Source organism: Sceloporus undulatus, chromosome 2 (genome assembly GCF_019175285.1).
Source record: "Sceloporus undulatus isolate JIND9_A2432 ecotype Alabama chromosome 2, SceUnd_v1.1, whole genome shotgun sequence".
In the NCBI taxonomy this organism is placed as follows: Eukaryota; Metazoa; Chordata; class Lepidosauria; order Squamata; family Phrynosomatidae; genus Sceloporus; species Sceloporus undulatus.
Window position 1 is genome coordinate 239,466,212 of NC_056523.1, and position 13,301 is coordinate 239,479,512.

The 13,301-nt window shown below is 39.1% G+C and overlaps 1 protein-coding gene across 3 annotated transcripts in view; it reads right to left on the reverse strand.

Annotated features, from left to right (window-relative positions):
* Positions 1-13,301, reverse strand: part of KDM4C (lysine demethylase 4C) — a 287,512-nt gene that overhangs the window by 22,876 nt on the left and 251,335 nt on the right. The gene's annotated exons all lie outside the window — the stretch shown is intronic.

The following is a 13,301-nucleotide window of genomic DNA, read 5'->3' on the forward strand; positions in this document are numbered from 1 at the left end:
GCATGTTTATGCATCAAGACAGCCTCTTTGGTGTTTACTATCAGGTTGATATGCAATGGAATGGGAAATCTTTAAAATCCCCCCCCCCCCCCCCCAAAAAAAAAAAGAGCCAGGGCTTACAATGTGGAAGGAAGATTTCTACCAAAATCAAACTGAGAGCAAAATTAGTTAAGAAGTGAAGAAAGTGATACATATATACACACCTCAGGATATTCAGGAAGTTAAGGCTGCTATGGAGGAGGGGGGTTATGCATGAGTGTTATATTTAGAGCACCACCATGACACTATTCAGAAGCCAGATTATTCCCCTATCATTGTCATTATTAATTATTATTAAAATAATAACTGACATCAAGATTCTTATTTAGATTATCAGAGTAAGGCCACAAGGCTACCTTGGAAGGAGATTCAAGTGAAATTAAGGAGGTAAACTACTGTGATGTTGGACTAGGACCCTGGAAGACCAGGGTTTGAATCCCCTGCAGATTCTGTGTATGCCTTATTGGAAATTAAGTGGGCAACTGTGAACCTCCAGATGTTTATGCATGACATGTCTCACCAGCCCCAGACAGCACAACCAACTAATGCTAATGGAATCCCAGCTCCCTTTCTAAACAACCATACATAGGACTGTACTCAAACCCCTGATAATTTTTTGATATAGGTTTGCCTCCAAGGAAGCCTGTTTAGATTACAAGACGGTTGATACCTATACCCCTATGCATACCTATCTAGCACTACATCCAACTGAATTTAGGGGGACTTACTTCTTAGTAATTATGCAGAAGGAGGTTCAAGGTTCAACAAGTATGCATGACAAATTGGAAATAAGCTCCACTGCATTCCACAGGGCACGGTGTTCGTTTTATTCAGTGCAGTGTACTCCTAAGAAAGTATGCATACAACTGAATGCTGTAGGCCTAACCATCTTTATCTGGAAATGAACTGCACCTTGATCTATAACTTCCAGTATCACACAGCCATTATGCTCATTGATCAGGCTGCCTCGGAAATTCTGAGTGTTGGCATCCTTTTCCAAATTGATTGCACCCAGATATATGAGACTTCTACCTAATAAATGTGGTCAGCCTCTAAGTCCTATCCATTGTTCCAAACCAGATGGTGAAACAAGTGTAAAAACTGTCTTCACAGGTGTTTGAAGTTTGTTTAACAAGTGGGCCAACATTTCCTCCTCCCCACAGTGAACAGTGGTGTATTTGTGTATTTGTTTGTTTTCTCTGAACTTTCCAACTTGCAAAAGATAGAGTAACTAATTGGAGAGAAAGGAACCAGGCAACACAGCGGGAGTGCCCTGGCATATGGTGAATGAATGGCCTCTGATATTCAATATTAAAATTTCCCAAAATATCAATGAGATTACAGTGACCTGCATCTCTTCAAGGGACATTGACTGATAGGTCAATGAGAAGACTGACAGGACACTGATTGACACGTTGATTTTTCTCCCCCTTGGGGTGTTAAAAATGATCCACCCTGATTGCCAGATATACTAGGTACACCACTGCCATTAACTTAATGTTTTGTTTCTGAGATTTCAAAGGTATCTGGCAGGCTCCTATTGGAAACAAAATACTAGACATGATGGATCTTTGGTGTTATGCATTAAGGTGGTTTATATGTTCTGGAATTATTTTTGCTCCTGCATTTTTGAAGGCTTTCTAGATAGTCTTCTCAGCTTCACATTATTTTCTATTTTAGCAAACCCATACAAAATGCAATATTTATTGATCTCAACAGAATTTAATCCAAAATATCACACTCTTGTCAATAGTCCTGGTATTATTTGTTTTGTAACAAGAGGTGATTCAGTTCCACGTACATCACTTACATTTAACTTGAGTGTAAAACCTACTTTGTTTAGAATGGGTATTCAGATTTGAGGAAGAGCAGCTTCCCTCAGCATTCTGTAGCAACCACAGTGATATATTCCAGGCTAAAAATCACTTACTTTCAGATTTCATTCCCTCTAACAAGTTAAGAGAAGTATCAGAGCTAGTGAGGCTTTCAACCAACATTTCTTTTTTTACAATAACCCTGGCTTCCCCTTCTCATCTCTGTTTGAGTCTTGTGCAGCTGAAGGTAACCTGGACAGAAAACATTTACGACACTGAGCAACATTTATAAACTATGCTGTATTTTAATTCTAGACAGCATCCCATCCCCCCCTCCCGCTCCCCAATAGCTAAAGATACCTGAAGACTGGGATTTCTGTCTTGAAGATATTTTGGATCATTTTTCAATAGAAAATGTTTGCCACAAAGGGGAAAAAATCTCCAAACAGGGTGTTTAAAAGTTGAAACATGGAAGCCACTATCCCAGTACCTACAGCTTCTTTACTTCAATGTACACATGGCTCTCCAGTTGCCTCTTGTTGAATCATTGTAAGAAATATCACTTTCCCTATCTTTTGATATAAAAATGTAATTGCATGGAAAAACTCTAAGCTCTTACCAAATTGCTTCCATAATAGGCTACTCAAACTAGTAATAGAAATGGTCTAATGACAGTTTCAACAAGAGTGTATTATCAGGAAGGGATGCAAGGGAAGGAGGAGGGAACTGTCACAAACATTCAGCTCATGCGATTTAAAATCTAAGGTGGGGGAGAGAGAAGGGCTCTTGTAGCAGAGCTGTAAAGGTGACTGAACTGGAGCTCCCTGAGGTAGGAAGAGTATCCCTCAGGACTGTACTGAAATGTCAGCAAGTCCATACAGTTAATGCACTAAATGCAAACTGTCCATTCAGCTTAAGCTAGTTCACTGTGCATTATATCTTGAAACTTCAGTGTGAGCGATTAAGCTTTCACAGTTATCCTTACGAAGTGATAGTTTTCATAAAGAATGTGACCACTATAATTAGTATTCATAACTCAGCAACGGACAAGCTTAACATAGAAACACACGGGGTAGAAGATATGAGAGTAACAAATGTAATTTATCTACTTACATCTTAAGAACAGACAGAAAGATGAATTGTGGAAATTCACTACAAACATCCTAGGCCACATGTAGCTGGGGAGAACTGGCATATGAGGCAGTGATTCAAATTGTTCAAATGGGAAAGACTGATTTTTCAAACGCTTAATTCGTTGATTAATTGACAGGACTACTGTCTAAAGGAGAACTGGAACTTTCAGGGACCTAAACTAGAGTTCCATTCTCTAATCTACTTGCAGAACCAGATCTTGGAATTAATTCATTGATGAACTCATTATTAAGTCACTAAATTTTCTAGTAATTTAACCTAATTATTTAGACTTCCCAATTAGCATTGATGTTAAAAATATGCTTTAGTGAATTGGGTTGTTAGAACTCATTAAGATGGCTGCCTCCCCCTCTGTCACATTCAACAAAAAAGGAAGGGCTGCTGCCCCAGGAGAAGAGATGCTATGGAGGAAATGGTTTTGTTGTTATGCACAGTAATTGGTGTGATTTCTTTAGGAAGTCCACAGGGAGAGGAGAAAGAGCACTTTCTGCAGCCCAGGCCAGATAGTTGAGTATGTGAAACAGAAGAACATTTATCAAAGAAGAATGGAAAACAAAATAGTTTGGGGAGGAAAGAGTATTGGAAGGGAATGGGAGTTGGGTGGTAAGGAACTGTTTTCTTAGCAGGAGACTATTGTTCTCAAATAGCCAGAACCCTTTCAGAAAGTGTCCTCCCACCTGGGCCTCTGTAGAAAGAAAACGTCATGACTCTTTCTATTGGGTAGATGTGCACAGTAACTCTGTTCAGTAACTTCTCCATTTGTATTGATTATGTTCTGGACTGTTTTATACTGTATATTGTAGTATAATATACAATTATTATATATAATATTGAAAATTTGAGGACCCTTTCAGAAAAGCTTATGGGCTGAAAGTTAGCTCTCCCTATGGGTCTGTACAAAGGGGAATTATGTGGAATCTTTCTGGAGATGGGAGGGTGGGAGTGTACTTCCCTGCATTAATTACATTCTAGGCTAGTTCTAAATTGCATTATTATATAATATAATTTATAATATTATATGGGACATGCAGCTTTTGCCCATTTTGCAATTCTTTAATGTATTATTCACATAGTACAGTGTGCTCTTGGTATCTCCTGGGGTTTGGATCCAGGACCCCCTGTGAATACCAAAATGTATGGGTGCTGAAGTCCCATTAATGACAGTGGCAGAGTAAAATGGTGTTCCTTATATAAAATGGCAAAATCAAGGTTTACTTTTTGGAATTTATATATTTTTAAAATATTTTCAAGCCATAGATGCTTGAAGGCGTGGCTAAAATACCCTTGGGTATGGAAGGCTGACTGCACAGTGGGTCCTTGTTATCCATTGGTGTTTGGTTCCAGGGTCCCCGAAAGATAACAAAATCTGTGAATGCTCAAGTCCCATTAAATCTCTCTCTCTCTCTCTCTCTCTCTCTCTCTCTTTTCTTCGCAAACAAAGATTCGGGAAGGACTCATCCCATGCGTACAAGCGCATTGATGACTAAAAAGGCCAATCCGAGACAAACAAGTCTGGTTGCAGAAAGCACAGCAGAAAGTCTCCTTGGGTGATGTTTCCAGGTTGTGGTTCTTTCTGCGTTGTCGTTTCTCTTCGAGACTCATTCGGCGTGCGTTTTCAAAAAAAGGCTGCAGCATTGTGGATAGTGCGTCTCCATGTCTCCCGACGCTTGTCCCCAAATATCTTTTATTGGTGCTGGGAGATTTTCATCATGTTTCTGATCCCTCTAGATCAGGGGTAAGGCAACCTCTTTGAGACGGGGGCCGGGTTGCTATCCCTCAGACAACTGGGGGGGCCGAAGCGAACAAATAAATAATTAAATGATTTTTTTTTTAAAAAATATATATAAATAAACTGGGACAAATGTAGGACAAATTTTTCAAATGGAGGACACTTTTTTTTTAAATGGAGGGCACACAAAAAAATTTGCTGATTTTTAAAAAAATGTTAATATAAATGCATGTTTCTGAGGCTTCTATAGACAATTGCCCCCAAAGGCCCCAGCGGCAATCGGCGGCAAGACTGGGCTGGGGCCAGTCCCAAGGCCTCGCCGGGCCGGATCCGGCCCGCAGGCCACAGGTTGCCTACCCCTGCTCTAGATCATATTAGGTCCTGGAGAAACCTTTTTAAAAAAACAGGAAGTGACTTCTGTTCACTTCATATTATTAAAGAGGTCTGTCTTAAAATGACCCAGTGTAGCCTAAAATGTGGTGAAAATGTCTCCGTACTCCATAAAGGACATGGAGGGAAAATACTTTTGTGGGTCAGGCTTCAGGTGATGTGATCTTCTGCAGCCCTATAGCCTTCCACAGTTTTCCACCTCTGCTCTAGAAAAAACAAAAAGTGTCTTCCTCAAACACTCCCTCATTTTTCCCTCTCTTGGCTTCGCCAGTTCTCCATCAATCCTCTGTCCTTCTTTGTTTTTTAATCTCCCCCCTCCTCCTCCAGCACCACTAGCCCCTACCTTTTAGTTTTATAGTTAAGGTAAGTGGAGTGTAGGAGTCAGCATGGTGTAGTGGTTTGAGCATTGGACAATGACTCTGGAGACCAGGTCAGCCATGAAATCCACTGTGTGACTATAAATTGGAAATTACCCAAACGCGCATAAAAACAAGAACAAGAGGGGTGCAGAGAAGAGTAGGCTTGTTAGATACCTGATTATTAAAAATACAGAAGTCACAGACAGTATTTGGGTTCTCTAGCTTCATCTTGGATGTAACAACTGTGCTCTACTTTGCAGACTAGTAAGTAGTGACTAGTAAGTAGTAGGGAGGCAGAAAGGATAGTCATACAGTCATACAGAAAAATAGTCTGATTTCAAGTTCAGAATTCTGCACTGTTGATTCATAGGATTATAGCTGTCACTAGCCACTTCTTGCTGTACTTGTGCTAGATTAGTGTCTTTTAACTGAAATAAATCACTCCGTATTAATGCTTAAACAAGCAAAGATTTGAAGACTGGGTAAAATGTATGTGTTGCTTGGGGTGGAAAGAAGAAAGACATCCAGATAGATGGCAAATCGAATTGGATATAAGATGAGATCCCAGGCTTTGGGACAGCCTTCTTCAACCTGACAGTTTCCAGAGATCATGGACTTCTACTATTCCAGGCAATAATCTTATTATGGGCTTTGCAGTCAATGTGGAGAAAAGGTTCAGGTTGGAGGAAGGCCACTTTAAAACAGCAAAATTTAAAAGAGCTGAACCTTTCCACATTTTAGCCACTTGTCACGCATAAGTGCTTTTTAAAACAAACAAACTAAATTAAAAAAGTCTCAGTAAATTTACCGGATTTTGCAATTGACACGGATGCACTAAATCAGAAATGACACCCCCAGCCATAAGTAAGTTACCTCCCTTCAAATGGGCAATTAGACACTTACTGCTGTCAAAAACACAAACCATGGAAAATCGTAATCGTAACCCTAACTACAATCCTAACCCTTACTCTGTTGTTGTTGTGTGCTTTTAAGTCTTTCCCACTTATGGCAACCCGAAGGTGACCCAATCATTGGATTTTCTTGGCACAATCTATTTAGAGGGAGACTGCCATTGCCTTTCTTTGAGGCTGAGTGAATATGACATGACCAGTGGGCTTCCGTGGCTAAGTAGGGATTTGAACCATACTCTCCCAGAGTCCCAGTCCTAACCCAACATTTAAACTACTATATATGTCTAGTTCCCTGATTTTATCCCACCAAATATTTAAATTCTCATTGGGATAGTAATCTATCATACAACTCATCTATGCTATGTTTTGTGTCCTGGTGCATGTATGTTGAAGATATGAAGACAATGAAATAAAATCATGGAAATCATACTTAAATATATATATAGGAAATGGCATGAGAAACACAGGTTTCTCCCCCAACACACAATTTTTCACCCACCCCTCCAAATTATATCTACTATAGCATGACCAACAGAAATTTGAGTTAACCTCTTCTAACAATTATTGTTGTTTCTACTGGCATCACACCATTTTTTTTTTATTTTTTTTTGCTACAAGAAATATAGCACTTCCAAGATATGAATGGAAGAAAATGAAAAATCCTAGTCTTAAATCATGTTTCCTCATAATTTCAAATGGAAGACACAAAACATTTTAATAGGTAAATAATAGGAAATAATACATTAAATACAGCCATAGTCAAAGCTATTTAAAACATTCCCTACTATATGTTTATAATATTTTTATTTCAGTCTTCTTATAGTTGATGTCTTCTTTCTTTTTGTGTAATAAACTGGGGCACATTTCACCATTACTCTAACAATATTTTCTTTTCTTGAAAGTTAAAAGCAGCCTAACTCACCCAGATATTCAATAGGTAGCCTCCTCCTCCACGAGTGAGTATATTGGCTCTCAGGAGTCTTTGTTTAATTCATCTATTCCTCATGCAGTTCTCTCATGAAATACCAAATTAGACCTGGCACAGTTTGTGAATTATTGCTTTAAAGTATATATTCACAAACATTTTAGAGGAACAGCCTTAGGATACTAATGCATGTGTTTCATTCTGGAATCTATGGGAAAGGAGTATACGGGGGTGGGGAAACTTTTATTTTTAAACAGCATCTCAAATAGTCATGTTATTATATTGACACTTTTTGTTCAAATGTACGATCATGAAAATGTGCCCAATTCCATTACAAAGAAAGCCAAAGATGGTAATTTTGATGTTTTGTGAAATGTAGGTGCATTTGAAAAAGCAGAAGTAGTCTTTAGAAAACTTCTGTGTGATGTATTTTTGCTGTCACATTTCTAAATGGCCCTCTTCCTTTTTTCATGGCTGGTGATGAATTTAAAGCACTGAATGATGGGGCTTAATCGGCACTATTCTCATCTTACTGAAGGCTCCTTCAGTTCCTCTACTGAAAGGATGTAGTTACATTAGTGTCAGCATAATTCCCATTTTGGGCTTTGTGTATCGATGCTGGGTTTTTTTTAAAAAAAAAAAAAGAGGAAGGGCTTATATTTCTATTTATGTTTGTGCTTCTTTTGATGATGAAGCATCCATTTTGTAAAGACTGAAGGGCCCAAACAAATAAATAAACAAATAAAATTAATCAGAAGCTGTGTAAGATTTGCTTAGAGCAACAGACATGAGTCATGCAGCAATGTATTTTTTATTACTGCTTATGACCATTGCAGCTTACAGGATAACGGAGGAGCAGGAGAACTATACCAATGAGTGCAAATATGTTCGATATTTGAGAAACTACACAGAACTTTCCCATTGCAAACACATTTGAATAAGTAATGTGAGAATCCTGACAATGTAGCATAGGGCAGGAATGTGAGGAACTGTTAAACTAGAGATGCTCAGATATTCACCACAAAACTAGTTCTGACTCAGTACATCTCAGATTGTGAAGTTCCTCTCCTAGGAAATTTGTATATATTTCCATGTACAGTTTTTAAAACATTTGCATTTTTGTGCACATCACTGTAATATATGCATTTCTCTCCCACTGATTAACGTTTATTTCCCAATATGTTTCAAAACCACACTTTTACCTTACAGGTTTTTCAAACACATTTTTGTTGTTCACCTTGAAAGGATGTAAATACAACTGAAAACTGTATATAGGTCTGCTGGTTAAAAACAATGTGGACTTATACAAATGTATGAACCTAACAGATTTCTCCTACATCCCTTCCCAAAGCAAAGGCAAATAAAATACTTGGAGACAGGTTCTCCAGAGCTTGCCTAAAATTCTGTGATAAGGAGACATGTTACGATTTCCACAGGTGTGGGGCCATTTGCAAAACAAAAGAACCCTTTCATTTTTAATAGCTAGCATTAAGAGGTGAGGAGTCAGGGGGCTTCCCAGCAGACAATGGCGGGGTACAGACCGCCGCTTTGCGGTGGTCTGCCGCCGCCGCTGGCTAGTCCGTGGGGGAGCCGGAGCCTCCACACGGCGCGGCTCCCCTGCGGACTGAAAAAGAAGCTCCAAAATGGAGCTTCTTTTCAAGTCGCGTTTGCGACGTAGCGAGGCGCCAGGGGCGCACTCGCTATGTCACAAAGGACGCAACGCGTACGGACGCTCAGCATCCGATACGCAAAGATGGCGCCGGCCATGTAGAAGGGCCGGCGCCATCTTGTACGGACGGAGTCCGTACTAGGCCCAGGGGCGTCTAAAAGAGACGCCCCTTTTTTAAAATAGGACGTCCTCCGGACATCCCAAATGCCGGTGCAGAAAGCGCCAATGGATCACTAATTAAATAGCCACAAATCCTCCTCAAATATCCTCCCATCTATTCACCAACAGAACAACACAGATTAAAATGTAAATCACTTCCCCCCAACCAAGGGTCAAATAATATATATACCGCACAAACCTTCATGCCACCATTCTCTGAAGATGTCAGCCACAGATGCAAGTGAAATGTTAAGAATACATTCTTCCAGAACATGGCCACATTGCCCAAAAAACCCAGAAAAACTATGGATGCTGCCCATGAAAGCCTTCGACTTCACATTGATCTGAATAGTTTACATAGCCTAATTAAATACTACATTTTAACAAATGGTAATGGAATACTTAAGATACACCCTGAGAACAAAGTTATGGCTTGTGTGTTTACAAGGTAGAAACAAAGTTTGGATAGTAGGCTGCAATTTCCCTGAATCTTTTCTTTTCCTTTGCAATCAACGAAATATGTACTAACATGAAATGGTGGCTTGCTTGCATAAATGCAATTGTGAACAGAGCTGAAATTGTGCAGTGGCTCGAACACATAATGCAAAAGCAGAAAGCTTTTGCTATCTTTGTGAGCTAACCGAACAGGGGGAACAGATTAGAGAAATAGCTTCTTCAATAGGCAGCAACATTGCTTCTGGAAAGAAAGAAAAAACAAACCCTAATGAATAAGTCCTCCCAGTGGCACTAACACCTGATATGCACACTGCACGGATTAGGAAGGAAGGGTTTTTTTTTTTTTTAAATCCCTCCAGTTACTGATGCTACAGGTATATTATCTAATGAAAACACACAAAGATTTCTCTAAGGGATCTTAAAGTTCTTTGGTGTTTCCTTCAAACAATTATATGTTGTTCCTCTACTATCTGAGAAGCACTGAGGCATATCCAGGCCTGATTACATTTCTTCTTAGCTCCAAATCAGACTACCCCACTTGGGTGGTAAGCTGTTTCTCCTCTCTCCCACAGCTCAAGCACTGATGCAGGTGCAAACAAATGAGCAGTTTCTAGTTAGGAATACAGTCCCATATGTCTAATATAGAAATTCCTTAAACAAGGCATCCGCAATCATTAATGATGTGTTGTATAATATCCTAAACCAATGGTGTAGCTTTTCAAAGGGTCATAGCAGGAATTTAGCTGCATGTCTTCATTTATCACCAGTGGGAGGTGAACAGCTAAATCTCTCACATACTGCTTTGAAAATGTCCCACTCTTTGAGTGCTATATTACCAAAAAGGCATTAGCCCTTTTATAAGTAAGGACTTAGCAGGGGAAACAGGATAATCTCTGCTAATAACATTTGAAGGGCAACTCTGCTTCCTGAAAAATGTAAAACAAGACCAAAGATTAACATACATATCTTATTAGAATTGCCAGGCGTCCTGTTTTATATGTATTTAGGGGTCAGAAAACCTGCCCTGTATTGTAGTTGTATGAAATTCCTCAAACTTCAGAATTGACATGCACCCTACTCATGAGGAATGGGCCCCAGATGCATACAACAGACAGATCCCCCAGCAACTGGTATACAGCAATGACCTCATATTACATACCAATGCTGGGGAGTCCATCTATGGCCTGTTACAGACTGCCAAAATAAAGCTGCTTCAGGTCTCTTTGGAGGTATGCTGTTTAAATGATGCATGAGTCCTAAGAATCCGGAAGCTGCACCAAAGCTGCACTCCAGTGCTTAGGAATGGAGTGTAGCTTTGGCGCGACCTCCGGACTCTTAGGACCCATGCATAATTTAAATAGCATACCTCCAAAGAGACCCGAAGCAGCTTTATTTTGGCAGTCTGTAATAGGCCTATGTGAACACAGCTGGCACTCACTCCTCCTTTTCCTCATCTGCCCTTCCTTATTTTGTGGACTTCTGGTCTGCTATCACAAATGTTCCCAGATGATCAGAGATCCAAAAATTCTCTCGGGAGCCACATCTCTAGTGAAACTGGGGTCTTACCTAGACCTGTCTAACGTTTATTAGCCAATCTTGCACCAGCAGGAAAAGTGGCAATAATCTTCTAACTTGGGAAAAGCAGACAACTTCATTCTAAGGAGCAGCATCCAGAGAACAACACTCTTGTGGCTGTGCACCTTAAAGATGTATCTATTTCATAAAGCAGGTGTATATTTAGCTAGATTTACATTTACCTCATGATACCTGGGAAGGATCATTAGTTGTATGTACAGGCAAGGTCTAATGAGAAGGGGAACAATAATGGGGAATGCTTCAACAACTTTGTCAATAGCCACTTCCAAACAGTTGAGCCTGTACTGCTGTATGTTGTGAATTTTGATTGTCTTTTATCACTATTTTGGAAACTTGGCAACCCTAATATGGGACAGATAACATTTACATTTGTAATTGCCTATGTGTTAATGTGCACTGCTCTTGGCATAAGCCATTTCTTGTTACTTTGCACTTCTAGCACACTACCCAAGTTGAAACCCAACATCAGCCAGTCCCATTCTTCTCCTTAAACACACACACACACTAAATGATTACTTTGTTTTTGCTGGCAATCTTCTGAGGTGAACAAAATTCCACCTTTTTGATACAAGAAATAAAACTTTAAAACATCAACTGGCTATTTCAAAACCTGTACTAACCACTTTCCTCTTCCTTTGAATTTTATGTCATGGAACATCTTATACACAGATGTTCATATTTCTCAAAAATATCTAAATAACTATCTTAGGGCCTGAACAGACAAGCCAAAATAAAGCTGCTTTGGGTCACTTTGGAGGTATAGTGTTTAAATAATGTATGCATCCTAAGAGTCTGGAAGCCATGCCAAAGCCACACTCCAGTCACCCTTGGCACAGCATCTGGCCTCTTAAGATGTATGTGTCATTTAAACAGCATATCTCCAAAAGTGACCCGAAGCAGTTTTATTTTGGCCTGTCTGTTCAGGCCCTTAGATACCTATTGTAGATACTAATTCAAAATGCAAAAGAAGAGATACCAAGAAAATATGACACATGGACAATAGCAACAATGAAAAACAGAAAAATGAGACAACAATTAATTTGTCAGCTAGGAGGAAATCTTCATTGGCTATGCTTCCTTACAACTGATGAACCCTTCATGGCAAAATTGGGGGGGTGGGGGTGGGGGGAGGAAGAATCCTTAGAAAATACATTAAGGAATATTATTTATACACTGTATCCAGACTTCATAAAGTGTGATATTATATAAAACATATCACAAAGTACAAAACTTCTCTCAATCTAACAATTCAGCAAGCAACAGGATGGAAATTTCCCAGAGTGAATAACCTCAATAAATATTATATCTTTTGTGGCAACCTCAGCAAATACTGTATCTTTTCCTGGCCACCATGGTTAATAGTAGCCTTTCTGTCTGATGTATAGTAGTTCAAAATCCACTCTCCTGTCTTGCTTTATATTTTTAACTATCTAAAAAGGACAATGAGACAGCTCTGCAGCTTTTTTTCCCTTTTCTAGGCATGAAGGACAGAAAGCCTGAAGAATAATGTATTGCCGCCATACCCTGGCAATGTCTGACTGATGTAATGGAGCTTGAAGAATTTTGACAGGGGGCCCAATATCAGCCCAGGACTGTGCACTCTCAGGAGCAAAAAAGTGCAAAAGCAGAATGCGTACAGGTTCCATAACACACATGGCAAGGGAGCATCATGCCTAGAATTTCAGAATAAATTCATATAATGCTCTACATAAGTATAGGAACTGCTTGTTAACTTTCTCAATCAAATGCTATTTCAAGAGAACCAAATATATGTTGTAAAACACTACAAACAATACTATTCTTTCCTTTCTGATTTAGAATCATTCAAGACACATCATCAATAATGTTGACTAACTAAAAACCATACTACTGTACATTCATGCAAGCCATTCTTTCTCTTACATATTTGAACACAGATTTTTTTTTCCAATTCATCAAGGAATTTTTTTATATTACATCTCAAAGACACATTACAATATGTAGAATTCCCACTTTTAATATCTTTTATTAAAAACATATTTCTTATTTAATTAAAAGGCTTTGAAAGATTAGTTTTGACTCATTTGGTGAAATGGTGGATACTAATTAGAACAAACAAGGTT